This window comes from Rhincodon typus, chromosome 8 (assembly GCF_021869965.1).
Source record: "Rhincodon typus isolate 14 chromosome 8, sRhiTyp1.1, whole genome shotgun sequence".
Taxonomy (NCBI): Eukaryota; Metazoa; Chordata; class Chondrichthyes; order Orectolobiformes; family Rhincodontidae; genus Rhincodon; species Rhincodon typus.
The window spans coordinates 15,961,110-15,979,321 of record NC_063339.1 but is presented as its reverse complement, the minus strand read 5'-3'; the positions used below and the strand labels follow the sequence as shown (position 1 = coordinate 15,979,321).

General features: G+C 42.3%; 1 protein-coding gene across 1 annotated transcript in view; it reads right to left on the bottom strand.

The window, feature by feature from the left end:
* ccdc85ca (coiled-coil domain containing 85C, a) overlaps window positions 1-18,212 on the bottom strand; it is a 204,270-nt gene that overhangs the window by 16,666 nt on the left and 169,392 nt on the right. The window lies entirely within an intron of this gene.

Below are 18,212 nucleotides of genomic sequence, written 5' to 3'. Positions count from 1 at the left end.
TTCAGGACATACTGAGTTCGTGGAGCCTGTAAATGCAAGTTTTTCCTTTCCAGGTTGAATGCACTCAGCAGGTCAAAAACCACAAAGCAGGGTAACAAGGGCTGACAGCTACACACTAATTTAATATAAAATTGTCTCCTACTGTCACATTCAGAGCTATCAAGTACTTCAGTGGAACACACATTGTCTCTAATATTGTTGCCCATCACTCATATTTGGTGTTTTTAATTGGGATGGGATTTCCCAGCCCTGAGCAAATCCATTCACCAATGATTTCACAGCGGCCTATTAAACAACCCTCTTATGTTCCGTGGAGTTTGGACTGCTGTGCAACTGCATGGAGTAAGGTCATTGTGTTTAAATATTCTTTAAAAAGAAAATGCAATTCTGCCAGTCAACACTAGGGTGCATGGGATGGCAGGGTTAGAGTTCAGATTTAAAGCTTGAAGTCCCGAGCTAACATAATGCTTTCCAGCATCACATAGCCCATAGGAATCTTCAGCCACCAAGAGGAGGTAATGGAACATTAAGCATGTGTTCTGTATGCATTCCTGAAAATTTATTTTAAATGACTGGAGATTTCAATGCAGCATGATTTCGGCTTTATCAGTAAATTATGGCTTGCAGTTTGGGAACCGGCAGATGGAAAAAAAAGATATTTTCACGTGACACCTTTCATGACCACTGGTTGTCTTAAAGTATCTTACAACCAATGAGATACGTTTCAAAAGTAGCCACCATTTAGGAAATGAGGCAACCAATTTGGCAAAAGCAAACTCCTCACAAACAGCAAGATGACAAAATCAAATAATCTGGTTTTGCGACGTTAATGGAGGGATAAATACTTGCCAGGACACCAAGGATGACTCCCCCACTCTTCTTTGAAATAGTGTCATGGAATTTTTTTTACATCTGCCTACAGCGGGAGTTACATAGAAACATAGAAGACAGGAGCAGGAGGAGGCCGTTCGCCCCTTTGAGCCTGCTCCGCCATTCTTCACAATCATGGCTGATCGTCCAACTCAATAGCCTAATCCTGCTTTCTCCCCATAACCTTTGATCCCATTTGCCCCAACTGCTATGTCTAGCCGCCTCTTGAATACATTCAATGTTTTGGCATCAACTACTTCCTGTGGTAATGAATTCCACAGGCTCACCACTCCTTGGGTGAAGAAATGTCTCCTCATTTCCATCCTAAATGGTCTACCCCAAATCCTCATACTGTGACCCCTAGTTCTGGGCACACCCACCATCGGGAACATCCTCCCTGCATCTACCCTGTCCAGTCCTGTTAGAATTTTATATGTCTCTATGAGATCTTCCCCTCATTTGTCTGAACTTTAGCAAAAACAATCCCAACCTAGTCAATCTCTCCTCACACATCAGATCCGCCATCCCCAGACGCAGCCTGGCAAACCTTCGCTGCACTCCCTCGAGAGCAAGAGCACCCTTCCCCAGAAAAGGAGACCAAAACTGCACACAATATTCTAGGTGTGGCCTCAACAAGGCCGTGTATAACTGCTACAACACTTCCCTGCTCTTGTACTTGGAACCTCTCGCAATGAAGGCCAACATACCATTTACCTTCTTTACCACCTGCTGCACCTGCATGCTTAACTTCAGCGGCTGGTGCACAAGGACACCCAGGTCACACTGCACACTCTCCTCTCCTAAATTACAGTCGTTCAGATAGTAATCTACCTTCTTGTTGGGGTTCTCCCTTTTTAACATTTCATGTGGACTAAAAGACAGCATCTTCAACAGTGTCATACTTCCTCACTGCTGCATTGGAGAACCAGCTGAGATTTCTGTGCTCAGATTCTGGAGTAGGATTTGAACTCACACTACATTGGACTTAGGAACAGAGGTAGGCTATTTGGTCCTTCAATGCTGCTCTGCCATTCAATAAGCTGGTCTGGTTGTGGTCTCAATGCTGCATTCCTGTATGTTCCCCGTAATGCTAGATTCCCTTGTCTATCAAAACTTACCTAACTCAGTCTTGAATAAATTCAAGGCACAGCCTTCACTATTTCCTCAGGAAGCAAAGAGGGAAGAAATTCATTATCTCTCTGCCTTAAAAGGGAGACTACTTATTCTTCAACTGTCTACCTTAGTGCTAGTCTCCACCACAGGAAGACACATCCTTTTTTGTACCTATCCAATCGAGTTGCTTCACAACCTACATACTCAGAGTGCTACAACTGTGCCACAGCACACACTGTATTTCAAATGCATTTCATTACAGTTAGAAGCAAAGCCACAGTTGCATTAAGTTTGGGAGGTTTGACTCTGGGAGACAAAACCAGAAATTGCTGGTAAACCTCAGAACCTTCTGAAGAACCGGAAACATTAACTCTGATTTCTCTCTACAGATGCTGCCAGACCTGCTGAACTTTTCCAGCAATTTCTGTTTTTGTTTCTGATTTCCAGCTTCCACAGTCCTTTCGTTTTTTTATTTAATATTCTGACTCTGGGAGAAACCACCCTGTGGCCAGTAACCTCTGGCTGAAAATAGAGATCACATAATAATTGGTTCAGAAACTCCACCAAGACAGGTCAAGAAACAAGTCCCTTCTCTACACCCTCGGCCAGCGATAAACTGCACTTCACGAATGAAATAACATTCCTGCATCAGCACAGGAAATGTGTCTCTGAAATGTTAGTACACGATACAGGATCTTCAATGACTTATGATGCCAAGCCCTGTCACTGACTCATGCTCAAACCTAATGAGTTTCCACACCCAACCTTGCAATCTTTGCCCTATACTGAAGGTTATGAAATGGATCTAGAGTCATAAGTCATACAGCACGGAAACAGACCCTTCGGTCCAACCAGTCCATGCTGAACATAATTCCAAACTAAACTAGTCCCACCTGCCTGCTCCTGGCCCATATCCCTCCAAACCTATCCAAATCTCTTTTAAACATTATAATTATACCTGCATTCACCACTGCCTCAGGAACCACCCTCTGTGTTAAAAAAATGCCTCTCATGTCTTTTTTAAATCTCTCTCTTCTCAGCTTAAAAATGTGTCCCTCAGTCTTGAAATTCGCTATCTTAGGGAAAAGGCAATTACCATCAACTCTATCTACACCTATCATTATTTTACAAACTTCAATCAGGTCACCTCTCAACCTTCTATGCTCTATTGAAAAAAGTCCCAGCCTTTTCTTATAACTCAAACCTTCCATACCTGGCAGCATTCTGGTAAATCTCTTCTGAACCCTCACCAGCTTGATAATATCCTTCCTATAACTAGGCGACCAGAACTAGATGCAGTATTGCAGATGAGGCCTCAACAATGTTCTGTACAACCTCAACATAACTCCAAACTCCTATACTCAAAGGATTGAGCAATGAAGGCAAGTATACCAAACGCTTTTTAACCATCCTGTCTATATGTGACATCAACTTTAAAGACTTATGTACCTGCACCCCAAGGCCCTACCATTAATTGTATAAGCCCTGCCCTTGTTTGTTGTACCAAACTAAAATAGCTTGCATCTATCCAGATTAAACTCCATCTGCCATTTTTCAGCCCATTGACCCATTTGATCAAGATCCCTTTGTAATCTTGGAAAATCTTCTTTACCGTCTACAGGGCCACCAATTTTGGTGTCATCCACAAACTTACTAACTATGCCTTCTATATTCTCATCCAAATCATTCATATAAATGACAAACAAAAGAGGACCCAGAACCTATCCCTGTGGAGCACCGCGGGTCACAGGCCTCCAGTCCAAAAAGCAACCCTCTACTAATTACTCTCTGTCTTCTGCCGTTAAGCCAATTTTGTATCCAATTGGCAAGCTCACCCTGAATCCCATGTGACCTAACTTTACTAATTAGTCTACCATGCGGAACCTCGTCAAAGGCTTTACTAAAATCCAAATGAACAATGTCTACTGCTCTGCCATCATCAACATTTTTGTTAACTTCCTCAAAAAACTCAATCAAGTTTGTGAGACATGATTTTCCCTGCACAAAACCATGCTGACTATCCCTAATCAATTTTTGCCTCTCTAAAGGTCCATAAATCCTATCTTTTATAATCACCTCCAACAATTTACCTAGAACCGAAGTCAGACTCACAGGTCTGTAGTTCCCCGGTTTCTCCTTACAACCTTTCTTAAACAAAGGTACAACATTCGGCACTTTCCAGTCATCAGGCACCTCATCCGTAGTTATACATGATGCAAATATTTCTGCCAGGGGTCTCGTAATTTCCTCCCTTACTTCCCACAACATTCTGGATGCAGTAGATCAGGTCCCGGAGATTTATCCACCTATATAATCTCTAAGACCTCCGGAACTTCCTCTTCTATAATGTGAATTGTTTTTAAAACATCAAAGTTTATTTCTCTGCATTCTCTAGACTCCATTTCTTTCTCCACAGTAAAAACTGACGCAAAATATTCATTTAGTATCACTCCTGTCTCCTGGGGTTCAACACAAAGACGACCTTCTTGATCTTTAAGAGGCCCAACCCTCTCTCTAGTTACCCTCTTGCTCCTAATGGATTTGCAGAATCTCTTTGGATTATCCTTAACCTTATCTGCCAATGCTATCTCATATCCCCTCTTTGCCTTCCTGATTTCTCTCTTAAGAATGCCCCTACACCCTTTATATTGATTAAGAGATTCAATTGAACCAAGTTGTCTATATCTAAAAAAAGGATTCTTGCTTATTCTTGACTAGAAATTCAATATCTTTATTCATCCATTGTTCCTTAATCTTACCAAACTTAACCTTCACTCTAACAGGAACAAAATGCCTCTGACATCTCATCATCACACTCTTGAGCACCTCCCACTAGCTCACATTTGGCAAATTCCTCACCATCCAAACCTTTAACAATCCCAGCCAATGTTTTGAAAATTAAAATCCCCCATTATTACAACCTGACTATGCTTACATATATCTGAGATCTCCCAACATATTTGTTTCTCAATTTCTCTCCTACTATTGGGGGGCCTATAGGACGATCCCATCAAAGTGGTCTTTCCTTTCTTATTTGTAATTACTACCCTATATATTTTCACTGGACGATTTTTCAGAAATATCTTCCCTAGTTACAACAGTAATGCATTCCTTAATCAAAAACGCACCCCCAACCCCTCCTTTCTTGCCTCCTTTGCTATCCTTCCTATAGTATCTAAAACCGGGAACATTGAGCTGCCAGTCTTGTCCATCCCTCAGCCAAGTCTCTGCCATAGCTATGACGTCCCTTAAACATGCCCTGAGTTCATCAGCCTTACCCATAAGATCCCTTGCATTGAAATAAATGCAATTTAGTGCTTCAGAGTTACTACATACGCTCTCTTGTCTTTCTTTTCTAATTGATGTGCTATCCTCACATTCAGAACCTACTCCATCAATCCTTCCATTTGCACTGCTACTTAGAATTCCTCCACTTGCCTTCTCTATCAGTATAAAGTCTCCCTTAATAGAATGAGCAAATCTCCCTGCTAAGATATAGGTCCCCTTCCAGTTGGGTTAGACCCATCCTTTTTTAACAAGTCTTTTCTATGCCAAAAGACATTCCAATTGTCCAAAAACCCAAATCCCTGAACAATACACCAACTCTTCAACCATTGATTTATCTCCTTTAATCTTTTGTTCTTTCCCTCATTTGAGTTTGGCATTGGGAGTAAGACAGAAATTATTTTTTTTAAGGTTTTTTTTTAACCTTCTACCTAACCTCTTAAATTCACTCTGTCCTGCTTCAATCTTTTCCCTAAAAATGTCATTGCTACCAATGTGTACAATAATTTCTGGCTTCTAAATCTCACCTTTAACAATATACTTGAAACATTTAGAAACATCCTTAATCCTTGCACCAGGAAAACAACAAATTATCCTAAATTTACACTCACTGCCACAGAGTCGCTTGTCTATGCCCCTGACGGGAGAATCCCCTATAACAATAATATTATTAAATCTTGTTAAATGCTGCCTAACATAAGAATCATTCCAAGTGTCCAATTACTGACTGGCCCTTCCATTTTCCTCGGAGAGACTATCCCCTTCGACTGTTCCAAAAACTGAATATCTATTTGGTAGAGGAATAGCCACTGGAGACTTTTGAATTACCTTCTTACCCTTCCTGACAGTCTCCCATCTACCTGACTGATCCTGCTGGGTAATAACTTTTCTAAATCTACTAGTCATCTCACTCTGTAGATTATACATGGCCTTTATAACATTAAGCCTAAAAAGAAGAATGTTTCAATACCACCTTATATATAAAATAAACTACCTTTCATTACCTATAGAAAATATTTTTTAAACAGAAAAAAAATTAAAAATATACATCAAACATATAAAAATTAAATGAAATCAACCACTTAGCTGATTAACTGATTAAAAACAACTCCCCTTCAGTAAATCCCTCAAAGAAAAAAAATCTTCTCTGGAGCTGACCACATGTTGTAGGTCTGACTGGAATGAAAACACAACTCTTTATTTAAAAAAAAACTACAGTCTTTAAAAAAAAAATCCTTTGGAGTGTAAAACAAAATCCTGTAAAACACAGAATAGACTTTAGAATAAAAAAACTCAGCCATTCACTGTAGACCCTTAAAAAAAACTGTTTTTAAAAAAAGTCCATTTGAAAACAAATCGCCAATTTTTTTTGTTTAGTTTTTTGGGTTTTTTCAAAATCTGAATAAAACAAAATGGGAAAAAAATCTTACACTGGTAAACTATAATGACTATAGTAACTGTAAAACTGTAAAAAAAACTATAATAAATCTTTGACTAAGCCTGCAATCCCAGGATCAGCTGCAAGATCCACACTGCTCATTTTCTCTTTATTAATCAGTTGCACAGAATGTGATGGGAACAAGACAGTTCAAACCTGTGAATTCAGACAGGTATAACTACTGGGTTTCTGTGACATGAGACAAATGCTCCTTCCTTTGAACACACTAGAAACCCAGGTCCACAAACAGGAAGAACAGTGGTTTCATTTCACATTGAAACGTCAAACACCACCTTGGAAATTATTTCCAGACTGAATGTCTTCACACTTTCTGATAAACCTTTCTAAGTTGGCCAGGAACGGCATGCCAAGGACACTCATGCAGAATAGCCTACCAGATACAGCTGGTGAGGTGTTACGCCATCCAGACCAGCAAGACTGCCACCCCTCTTGGGCTTGCTTAGTGTAACCAAGGCAATGATGGTCATGACTCTAGATGGTTGCAGGGTGCAGGGTATGATAGGATGGTCGCATGACGACAAATCATAATCTCGGATTACAGACATCTCAAATTTTGAATTACAACGTCTGATCTCATAATCCTTAACTCCACTTCCCTGGCTTTTTGCCATAACCCTTAATTCCCTTACTGATTAAAATTCTTTCTATCTTTGCCTTAGTTTTACCAACTTTATGGCCTTAATATTCCACCATCTACACTTCTCAGAGGCTGATTCCTAAACGTTTTAAACTCTTTTTTGCTCAATTAACATTTTTAACCTGTGGCTGTGTCACATTTGATTATCCTTTCTCATGTTTAGTAGCTAATAAACTCACCCTTTTCTTCCTGGAAAGCCTGGCTAAATCAGCTCCTTTGAAAACAAAGACATTTGGATTGGGAAAAGGTGTCCATGAGGTAAGGGAGCTTTTTCGAATTCACCATGTTGTGACCAACTGAGAGAGGGTTTGGATTAAGAAAGGGAGTTAGTTCATCTCTCCTCACCTGAGAGCATAGCCATATATGGTGGGGAGGAGATAGGGGAGGAGAATCCCATCCAGCATTGTAACAAATTAGGGACCTTTGCCTGTAACAGGAGTCAATAAAGATCAGCTAAGATTCTTGTTGCAATCTGGAATGCACTGCCTGAAAGAATAGAAAAACTGGATTCAAAAGCAACTTTCAAAAGAGAATTGGATATATACCTGAAAAAGAAAAAAAACTGTCAGGCTCTGCGGAGAGGATATAGAACTGGAAATAAGTGGATAGAAATTCTAGGAGAATTGTTCATCCAAAATGTTATCCTTGGGAGTGTTGCCAGGAAATGGAAGCATGGTGAGAACTGGACTTGATTCTCAGACATACCACTCCACCCATACCCCTCCCCTACCAAACCCCCACCGCCCCAACCATCCAATCATGGAGGAGTGGCAAGGCTGTGATTGCCAAGACAACTGGCTATTTCAGGACAGGAATTAGCATACAGGTAGGGCAAACAATAAGGAAGGAAAATGACATGTTGGCTTGTAATGCAATGTGTTTGCAATAAGGAAGCCGTGCTACCAACACACAGAGTTTTTGGTAAGTTTATAGAGGAAGTGCTGTGTGTAGTTTTGGTGTCCACATTTAAAGGAGGGATATACATTCCCTGGAGCTGGTACAGCAAATATGTTCGTTAAACTAATCCCTAGGACAAGAAGATTGCTGTACGATTGGAGGCCGAGTAAGTTGGGTCTAAACTCTTAACCCTTTGGAGTTTTGAAGGATAAACTCGTGAGAGGAAGGTCATTGTGTTGATACAATTTCAAGGAAATAATTGCCCCATTTGGCAACACAATATCAAAGTAAAGTATGATGCAGCTTGCACCATATGTTTGTGCCAATGCATCAACACACCCAATGCCTCCACCAGCTGCCATCAGTCTACCCATACGGCTACGTCAGCAGTAACTCTGCACAGCATCTGAATAATGAAGCATGTAGCTCACTTAGCATACAATACCCAAACAATCATACACAAGGCTGTAGTTGAGGGTTGCATTTTCATCTCTCCAGTCAAGCAGAGCTCATCACTCTGGCTCGGCTTTTACCCATTTTATACTGAAACAGAAACCAAAAGTGCTGGAGAAACTTGGCAGGTCTGGCGGCATCTGTAGGCAGAGAAACAGAGAACATTTGGAGCCTTGGGTTCCAAAGAAGTCATATTGGACTCAAAAAATTATCTGTTTCTCTCTCCACAGATCCTGCCAGACCGGGCAAGTTTCTCTTGGACTTTGCTTTTATTTTAGCATCCACAGTACTTTGCTTCCATTTTATATTGAAAAAGTAGATTAAAACAAGGGATGTTCAGTGTTGTGTGTAACAACAATCATGTTAGCAATACCACCTTCTATCATTTCAATCCAATGTTCCCACAAATTAAGACCGCTTCCTCTTTCAACCCACTGGAGGATATATTCTTCATTTCATCTCACAGTTAGAGTTACCGAAAACCCAATGACAGATCCAGCTGCCACAGGCAACGAAATAAGACCCACACTGTATCTCTATCACAGTTCCATCTGCCCTCCCCAGCCCACATACACACAGGTAAGAAAGAACAAACAGGTCCAAGAAAGGATATAAGTTGAAAGATGCACAAATCTGTCTTTAGCATATTTCTGAAGGACAGATAGTGGAAATATACAGCTGTTACATGGGATGATACCAATACTGTTGATGTTCGCAATAGCGCATTGCTTTCTTGGCTTTGCAGGTATGGGCTCAAATTCTTTTGTCCTGTTTCCTTTCCGTGCTGACCAGCTTTCAGCACTCAGAGTCAGAGTGTCTCTGTTCATTTCAGTAGATGAGCAGGGGTGTTTAATGTCTATCCTCAAGCTATGACATTTACAATGCACTGCTCCACTCTTGCACATCAGCCCACCTACAATTGTACCTCTGCCTTTGGAAGTCTCTCTCTTTCAAGCTGCCTTGTCAACACACAAGGTATGAAATTCCAGGGGTTCACACAGGGGACCTTACAAAAGTAACTGAATTCTACTTTTAGAACTAACATTAGCAGCCAGGCTTGCCTTGCAGGCTTTGTCTTAAAGAAAATTGTCTTGACCAAAAATTCATTATATCCTCAAGTATTTCAAGATTCTGAATCATAGATTTACAGAATCCCTACAGTGCACAAAGAGACCTTCAAGCCTGCACTGACTCTCTGAAGACCATCCAACCAGGTCCAGGCTCCCACTCTATCACCATTTACCAAGGCCAATCCACTAACCTGCACATCTTTGGGCTGTGGGAGGAAACCGGAGCACCCAAAGGAAACCCACGCAGACACGGGGAGAATGTGCAAACTCCACACAGACAGTCACCTGAGGGTGAAATCGAACCTGCGTCCCCGGTGCTGTGAGGCAGCAGTGCTAACCACTGAGCCACCATGGTGCCCTTAATCTGACGAATTCATCATAATGGCACACTCCATTTGTGTTTTAATTTCAGATTTCCAGCATTCTTGGTATTTGCTTTTTCAAATATCTCCTTGTGTGGGTCAGTATCAAATTTTGTTTAATTACCCTACTGTGAAGGGGGATCTCTCCTTGATATGTTTTACTACATTACAAGCATACTGCTGACATGGGAGCCATAACTGTTTAGTAACAAAATATGTCCAAAAATTTCTGGGGCACAGTTCTTCCTTCTTAATTACAGCAGAATGGAATCTACATTTGCCCTTTTGCAAATGACTCTAGCCCTAGGATTTAGACATTGGGGGGGTTCAATAGTGCCTGGCCTGGCCCAATTTGCTCTCCTTGCTATGTCTTGCCACTCTATCTAGACTTCAGAAAAATTGGAGGTAATCTCATTGAAACATATAAAACAGTTTGTGTGCTTCACAGGTTGGATGCTTAGAATCTGTATCCCCTGACTGTGTCCTGAAGAAGGGTAATACCCAAAACATTGACTGCTCCTTTCCTCCAGATGCTGCCTGGCCTGCTGCATTCTTCCAGCTGCCTGTTTGTCTAGTCTGGAACCACAGTTCATAGTTTTTGGATAAGAGATCAACCTTATATGATTGAGATAAGGAGAAAGTTCTTCACTCAGAAGGTTGTGAATCCTTGGAATTGTCTACTCCAAAGAACCATGGATGCTCAGTTGTTGAGTGTATCTGAGGCTAAGATTGATGAATTTTTGTACATTTGGGTAATCAGGGGATAAAGTGATATGGGAAGAAAGCCGAGTTGACTTTGTTGAGCCAAGACCTTACTAAATGATAGAGCAGGCTCAAGAGGAAAGATAGCTAAGCTTCACTCCATTTTTTTATGTTCCTCTATTCATTTTAAAAATACCTGTAACATCAGACTCAAATGAGCTAAACAAATAGTTGTTTGAAAGTCTTTGTTTCTACAGGAACCAATCCCCACTCTGAAGGATTTGGACTTTTAAAACCTTAACAGGGACTGCAGAGGCATGAGCTGCTGTAATGGCTTTTCAGAAGCAGACTTCCTTGGGGAGCCTCCTCTGGCTTTACCCTTTCATGGCAACAAGTCAAGACAACAAGACTGAGAAGAAGGGTCCCAACCCGAAACTTCAGCTTTCTTGTTCCTCTGATGCTGCCTGGCCTGATGTGTTCCTCCAGCTCCACACTTTGCTATCTGATTTAAAACAACAAGACTGTGGCTTTGTGGATTCAGGTTCAAATCCGTATTTCTCCCTTACTCTGCCAATAGGAATTACACCCTTTCTCAATCCTGGAATTCTGAAATCAGATGCAAAAATTTGAAACTGCACATTCCTTAAAGCGAAGGGCTGGAAACAAGGAAGTAATTCAAATGCTTGCTCCAAATTGCTGTAATTAGAGGATTAAGTCCCATTCTTAAGCATTCTTCCTGGGAGCATGGTGAAAGTTGCAATTGTGATATGTAATCAATTGCATACTGGTTCCTGTTTGTAAGGAGTCTCAGGGATGTGGTCACGCCAAAGGTTCAGCCAAATAGATAGGCGACTGCCAGGAGGGACAGGAAGATAGTACAGGAGTCCTTGTGGCCATTCCCCTCTCAAACATGTATACCATTTTGATATTACTGGGGGTGGGGGGACCTCATAGGGGAATGCAACAGTAGCAGCCAGATCAGTGGCGCCACGACTGGCACTGTTGTACAGCAAGGAAGGTCAAAGTGTAAATGTGTGGTAGTGATAAGGAACTCTATCGTTAGGGGTGCAGTTTCTGTGGCCTTAAGCAAGACTCCAGGAATGCCAGGCATGTCTCTGAGCAGGCACAGGATATTTTGAAAGGGGTGGGTGGGGTGGGATGAGCAGTCAGAGGTTGTGTTCCATATCGATACTAACAAAGTAGGCTGGAAGAAGGATAAGGTCGTGCAAAGGGAGTCCAGGGAGTTCTGTGGAAAGTTGAAAAGCAGGACCTCTAGGGTTCTAATCTCAGGCTTATTCCCTGTGCCACGTGCTAGTGAGGCCAGAAATAGGAAGATCATACAGTTGAATGTGTGGCTTAAGAGCTGGTATAGGAGGGTGGACTTTAGATATCTGGATCATTGGGATCTGTTCCAGGGCAGGAGGAACCTGTTTAAGAAAGATGGGTTGCATTTAAACTGGAGGGGTACCAATATCCTTTCAGGGAGGTATTAAACTAGTGTGGCAGCAGAGTGGGAACCACAGTAGTAGGTCAACATATAGACTTATTGAGGAGAAGGTAAAAGTTAAATCAAGTAAGTCAGGCAGGACCAAATTAATGAACATAGCAGGACTGACAGTCTGAAGTGTTTTTATTTTAATGCAAGAAGTATAATAGGTAAAACAAATGAGCTTCGAGCCTGGATTAGTACATGGGACTACAATGTAGTAACCATTACAGAAACCTGGTGGAGAGAAGAGCAGGACTGGCGGTGTTCAGATGTTTCAGGTGCAATAGAGAGGTGTGTAAAAGGAGTGGGGAGTTGCATTAATTACTGAGGAGAAGGTCATAGCTGCACTGAGAGAGGGCGTCTTGGAGGGCTCATCCAGTGAGATCAGTAGAACTCAGGAATAAGAAAGATGCAATCACTGTGATGAGGTTATGGCTTCCCAATAGCCAGCAGGAGATAAAGTAACAGATATGTAAGCAGATCATGAAAAGATACAAAACAACCAGGTAATTTTAACTTACCCAATACTGACGGGGATTCCTTTAGTGCCGGGGCTTCGATGGGACGGAATTTGTTAGGTGCATCCAGGAGGGCTTCTTGAAATAGTGTGCATATAGTCCAACCAAGGAAGAAGTGGTACCAGACCTTGTATTGGGGAACGAACCAGGCCAGGTGATCAAATTTTCAGTTGGGTAGCATTTTGGGCACAGTGATTATAATTCTATAAGTTTGAAGATAGTCATGGATAAGAATAAGACTGGTCCTCAGGTGAAATTGCTAAATTGGAGGAATGTATTAGGGAAGAACTGGAGAAATTAAATTGGGGGGGCAGGGGAGGGGAAGGACAGCAGTTTGAGGGTAAATCCACATCTCCTGTGCGGGAAATCTTTTAATGGCCATTTCATCAGAGTTCAGGACCAGCATGTTCTTGTGAGGATGAAAGATAAGGATGACAAGGTTCAGGAACTTTGGATGACATGCGATATTGAAAGTTTGGTCAAAAACAGAAAAGAAGCATAAGTAAGGGATTAGAAACTGAAATCAACAAGGCCCTGAGGAATATAAAATTAGCAGGAAAGAACTCAAACGGAATTAGGAGAGCTAAAACTGTCCATGAAATGTCCTTGGCAAGTAGATTTAAGGAGAATTCCAAACCATTTTATACATATATCAGAAGCAAGAGGGTAGTTAGTGAAAGGGTAGGTCCACTCAAGGACAAAGAAAAGAATTTATGCATGGAGCCAGGGGAAGTGTGTGAGGTCCTTAATAAAGTACTTTGTAGTGGTATTAGCCACGGAAAAGGACAGGAATGAAAGATTGAGAGGGGTACATTGATATTCTAGGGCATGTTGATATTAAGGAAGAGGTGGTGTTGATATCTTGAAAATCATTAAGTTAAATAAGTCCTCAGGGCCTGATGGGATCTATCCAAAGATACTGAAGGAGGTAAGACAGGAGATTACTGGGGCCTTGACAGAGATCTTCCAACCTCTTTAGACACAGGCAAGGCCCCATAATACTGGAGAATAGACAATAGTGTTCCTTTGTTTAAGGAGGGAACAGGGATAATCCAGCAAATTATTGACTGGTGAGACTTACATCACTGTTAGGGAAATTATTGGTGAAGATTCTTAGGCACAGGATTTACTCGCATTTGAAGAAGAATGGACTTATTAGGAACAGTCAGTATGCCTTTGTGTAGAGAAGGTCTTGTCTCACAAATTTAATTGAGTTTTTTGAGGAAGTGGCAAAGATGGTTGATGAGTGTAGGGTGGTGTATGTTGTCTACGTGAACTTTACTAAAGCATTTGACAAGGTCCCTCATAGTAGGAAGGTCCAAAGATTAAGTCACGAAATCCATAGTGAATTGGTAAGTTGGATATAAAGTTGGCTTGGTCTTAGAGACAGGTGGTGGTTGTGGAAAGGTTTTTGTTCTGATTGGTGGCCTGTGAACAGTTGTGTTCTGTAAGGATCAATGATGGGATCTCTGAAGAAGGATCTAGGCCCGAAACGTCAGCCTTCCTGCTCCTCTGATGCTGCCTGGCCTGCTGTGTTCATCCAGCTCTACACCATGTTATCAATGATGGGATCTTTGTTGTTTGTAACACATATAAATGAATTGGATGAAAATATAGGCAGTCTGTTTAAAAGTTTGCAGACAACTCAAAAATTGGTGGAGTTGTGGTTAGTGAGGAGGGTTATCAAAAGATACAGCAGGATTCAGATCAGTTGGAAATTAGGCAGATAAATGTGAGATGGAGTTTAATCTGGACAAGTGTGAGGTGATGCTTTTTGGGACGTCAAATGCAAGAGGAAAGCATGCTGTGAATGGCCAGACCCTTATGAGCATTGATATATAGAGCGATCTTGGGGCATGAGGTCATAGTTCCTGGAAAGTGACAACACTGGTGAATAAGATGTAAAGAAGGCGTATGACATGCTTCCCTTCATCGGTCAGGAAATCGAGTATAAATGTTGGCAAGTCATGCTTCAGCTGTATAATACTTTAGTTAGGCCACATTTGGAATATTGTGTGTAGTTCTGATCACCACACTATGGGAAGGAATCCGAGGCTTTGGAGAAGGTGCAAAAGGGTTTATCAGGATGTTGCCTGCATTGGAATGTATTAGCTTTAAGGAGAAGTTGGACAAATTTGTATTATTTTCACTAGAATGTAAGTAGGAGGCTGAGGGGTAACCTGATACATGTGTATAAAATTATGAGGGCACGGATAGTCGAGAGACTTATTTCCCCAGGGTGAAATGTCAAATATTAGGGGGCATAGATTTAAGGTGAGGGGGGAAGGTTTAAAGGAGTGGGGCAAGTTTTTTACACAAAAGTGGTAAGTGTCTGGAATATGCTACCAGGGGAGGTGGTAGAAGCAGATACGTTAGCAACATCTGAAAGGATTTCAGACAGACACGGAAACGGGTAGGGAATAGAGGGATACGGACCATGTGCAGGCAGATGGGATTAGTTTACAATAGCATCATGGTCAGTATAGACATGGTGGGCTGAAGGTCCTGTTCCTGTGCTGTACTATTCTGTGTTCTATGCTACAATAGGACAATTTCAAGCCAAGTCCATTTGCTTACTTACAATGAGGAAGTGAAAACTTAAGAACCAATATGCCCATCAGGGGATTCCTGTGCACCTCTTCGACAAAGGTTAGTGCTATGGGGAAGATTTAAATACGGATATATATCTTACTGAAGACAGTGCTCACAACATGAGCAATAAGAGTGGTTGGATTTGCCAATCTTGTCCCCTTTGTATATTCCTTGCTGTTTTGCTTGTTGTAGAGCCTCTGGTAATCAGAAATCACTGGAAGTCATTATTCTTGAAGAAAACTAAACTCTTTTGAAGACAATCAATACAGGTCTAATACAGAGCCCAGGACTGAAGCATGATCTATGAGCGATGTGTCAGGCAAATATAGTGTTAGGTTTCACATCTAAATGTCAGAGTTGCACTCTGAGCCAGATTGGTATGGATTTGCAGACAGTTAAACACAAACTTCGGCCAACAATGCAGCATTCCCTCAGTACTGCTAAGGACTGTGGGAGGTGCTGTCTTCTGGATGAGACAAAAGCCCTATTTGACCCCCTCAGTGGATGTAAAAGGTCTCACACCACTATTTTTAAGCGAAGCAGGGATCAAAATGATTAAAACAGATTTTCTGGTTATTGCGACACTGCTGTCTGTGGGAGCTTGCGTGCACAAATTAGTTCTTGCCATTTGTGCATTACAACAGCTAATATACTTTGATAAAAGTAGTCTGTTAGCTGGAAAGTGCTTTGCGATTTGGGAAAGGTACCACACAAACGCAACTCTCTTTTCTAAAATGCAATCACGATATTCATTATTTCACAATGGAATCAATTTCAGGAATGAGGGGCTGTAGCAGCAGCTCTTCAATCAAAGCAATCACAAGTTGCAATTCCCCCAACGCAGCTAGGATGAGTTAACAATCCTTGGTTTAACAATATGGCAGAGCAAAACAGGGCAGTCTGAAAGTGAGAGATAGTAGGAACTGCAGATGCTGGAGAATCCGAGACAACAAGGTGCAGGGCTGGATGAACACAGCAGGGCAAGCAGCATCATAGGAGCAGAGAGGCTGACGTTTCGGGCCTAGACCCTTCATCAGAAAAGGGGGAGGGGAAGGGGGTTCCGAAATAAATAGGGAGAGAGTGGGAGGCGGATAGAAGAGGGATAGAGGAGAGGATAGGTGGAGAGGAAACAAACAGGTCGAAGAGGCGGGGATGGGGCCAGGAACGGTGAGTGTAGGTAGGGAGTTAGGAAGGGGATAGGTCAGTCCAGGGAGGACGGACAGGTCAAGGGGGCGGGATGCACCTCCCAGTCGCGAACCATTTCAACTCCCCCTCCCATTCCTCAGACGACATGTCCATCCTGGGCCTCCTGCAGTGCCACAACGATGCCACCCGAAGGTTGCAGGAACAGCAACTCATATTCCGCTTGGGAACCCTGCAGCCCAATGGTATCAATGTGGATTTCACAAGTTTCAAACTCTCCCCTTCCCCCACCGCATCCCAAAACCAGTCCAACTCGTCCCTGCCTCCCTAACCTGTTCTTCCTCCCACCTATCCCCTCCTCCCACCTCAAGCCGCACCTCCATCTCCTACCGACCAACCTCATCCAGCCCCCTTGACCTGTCCGTCCTCCCTGGACTGACCTATCCCCTTCCTAACTCCCTACCTACACTCACCTTTCCTGGCCCCATCCCCGCCTCTTCGACCTGTTTGTTTCCTCTCCACCTATCCTCTCCTCTATCCCTCTTCTATCCGCCTCCCACTCTCTCCCTATTTATTTCGGAACCCCCTTCCCCTCCCCCTTTTCTGATGAAGGGTCTAGGCCCGAAACGTCAGCCTCTCTGCTCCTATGATGCTGCTTGGCCTGCTGTGTTCATCCAGCCCTGCACCTTGTTGTCTGAAAGTGGTTTTCTTTTTTGCCTTTTTACACGGCCTACGTTCAGAGTATGCTGCACAAAAGCAAACGATATGCTCATTCCAAATTCCAATATACTTCAACTAAATCCCTCTGAGCACATCCAGTTTGTTGCTGCTTCTAGATCCCAGCTGGCATCTATCACACTGGATCCTGCTGCCAATTATACAAAAAGCAACGCACTTAACTCCGCATATACCAGCCTTAAATGAATATGAATGGTCTAATTTAGACAAATAACCTTGCGGTTATCACAGATTCACAAACCCCTGTGTCATTACTCATGCCACTGTTGAGCCACACAGGTTATTAATGATGAAACTGTGTCTGTATGAGTGCAATTAGGTTCAGAATAATGCTGTGCTTGATAGGATTATGTATTTCTCATTGCAATCGTGCGTAAAGGACACAGCTTAATGAGCCCAGACCTGTGGAAAAACAATTGAAAACCTGGCCTCGAGAGCTCTGCTCCTCAAATTATCCACTTGGCTGAAGATTTTGTTGGAGATTCATTGCACTCTCACTTGATTTTTCCCTTTCATGTTTCGTTAGCTACAATAATCTTTTAATACATACAAACCTTTTAGATTGTTTCCGCCAGCATGCATCTGGAGGGCACTTTGGCTAAGCCAGTGCTCAAACAGATTCCCCTTTCTGTAACTATTAATTATCATATATTTTGAATGCTTTGCAATGTATTAAGCACTGTCACTAAGCACCAGGATGATCACACACACACTGTCCCAGAGCACTGTGGTGATTATGTGCACACTGTCCCAGAAAACAGTGGAGATCATGCGCATACTGTCCCAGAGTGGAGTGGTGATCATGCAAACACTGTCCCAGGGCACTGTGGTGATTACGTGCACACTGTCCCAGAGCGCAGTGGTGATTACGTGCACACTGTCCC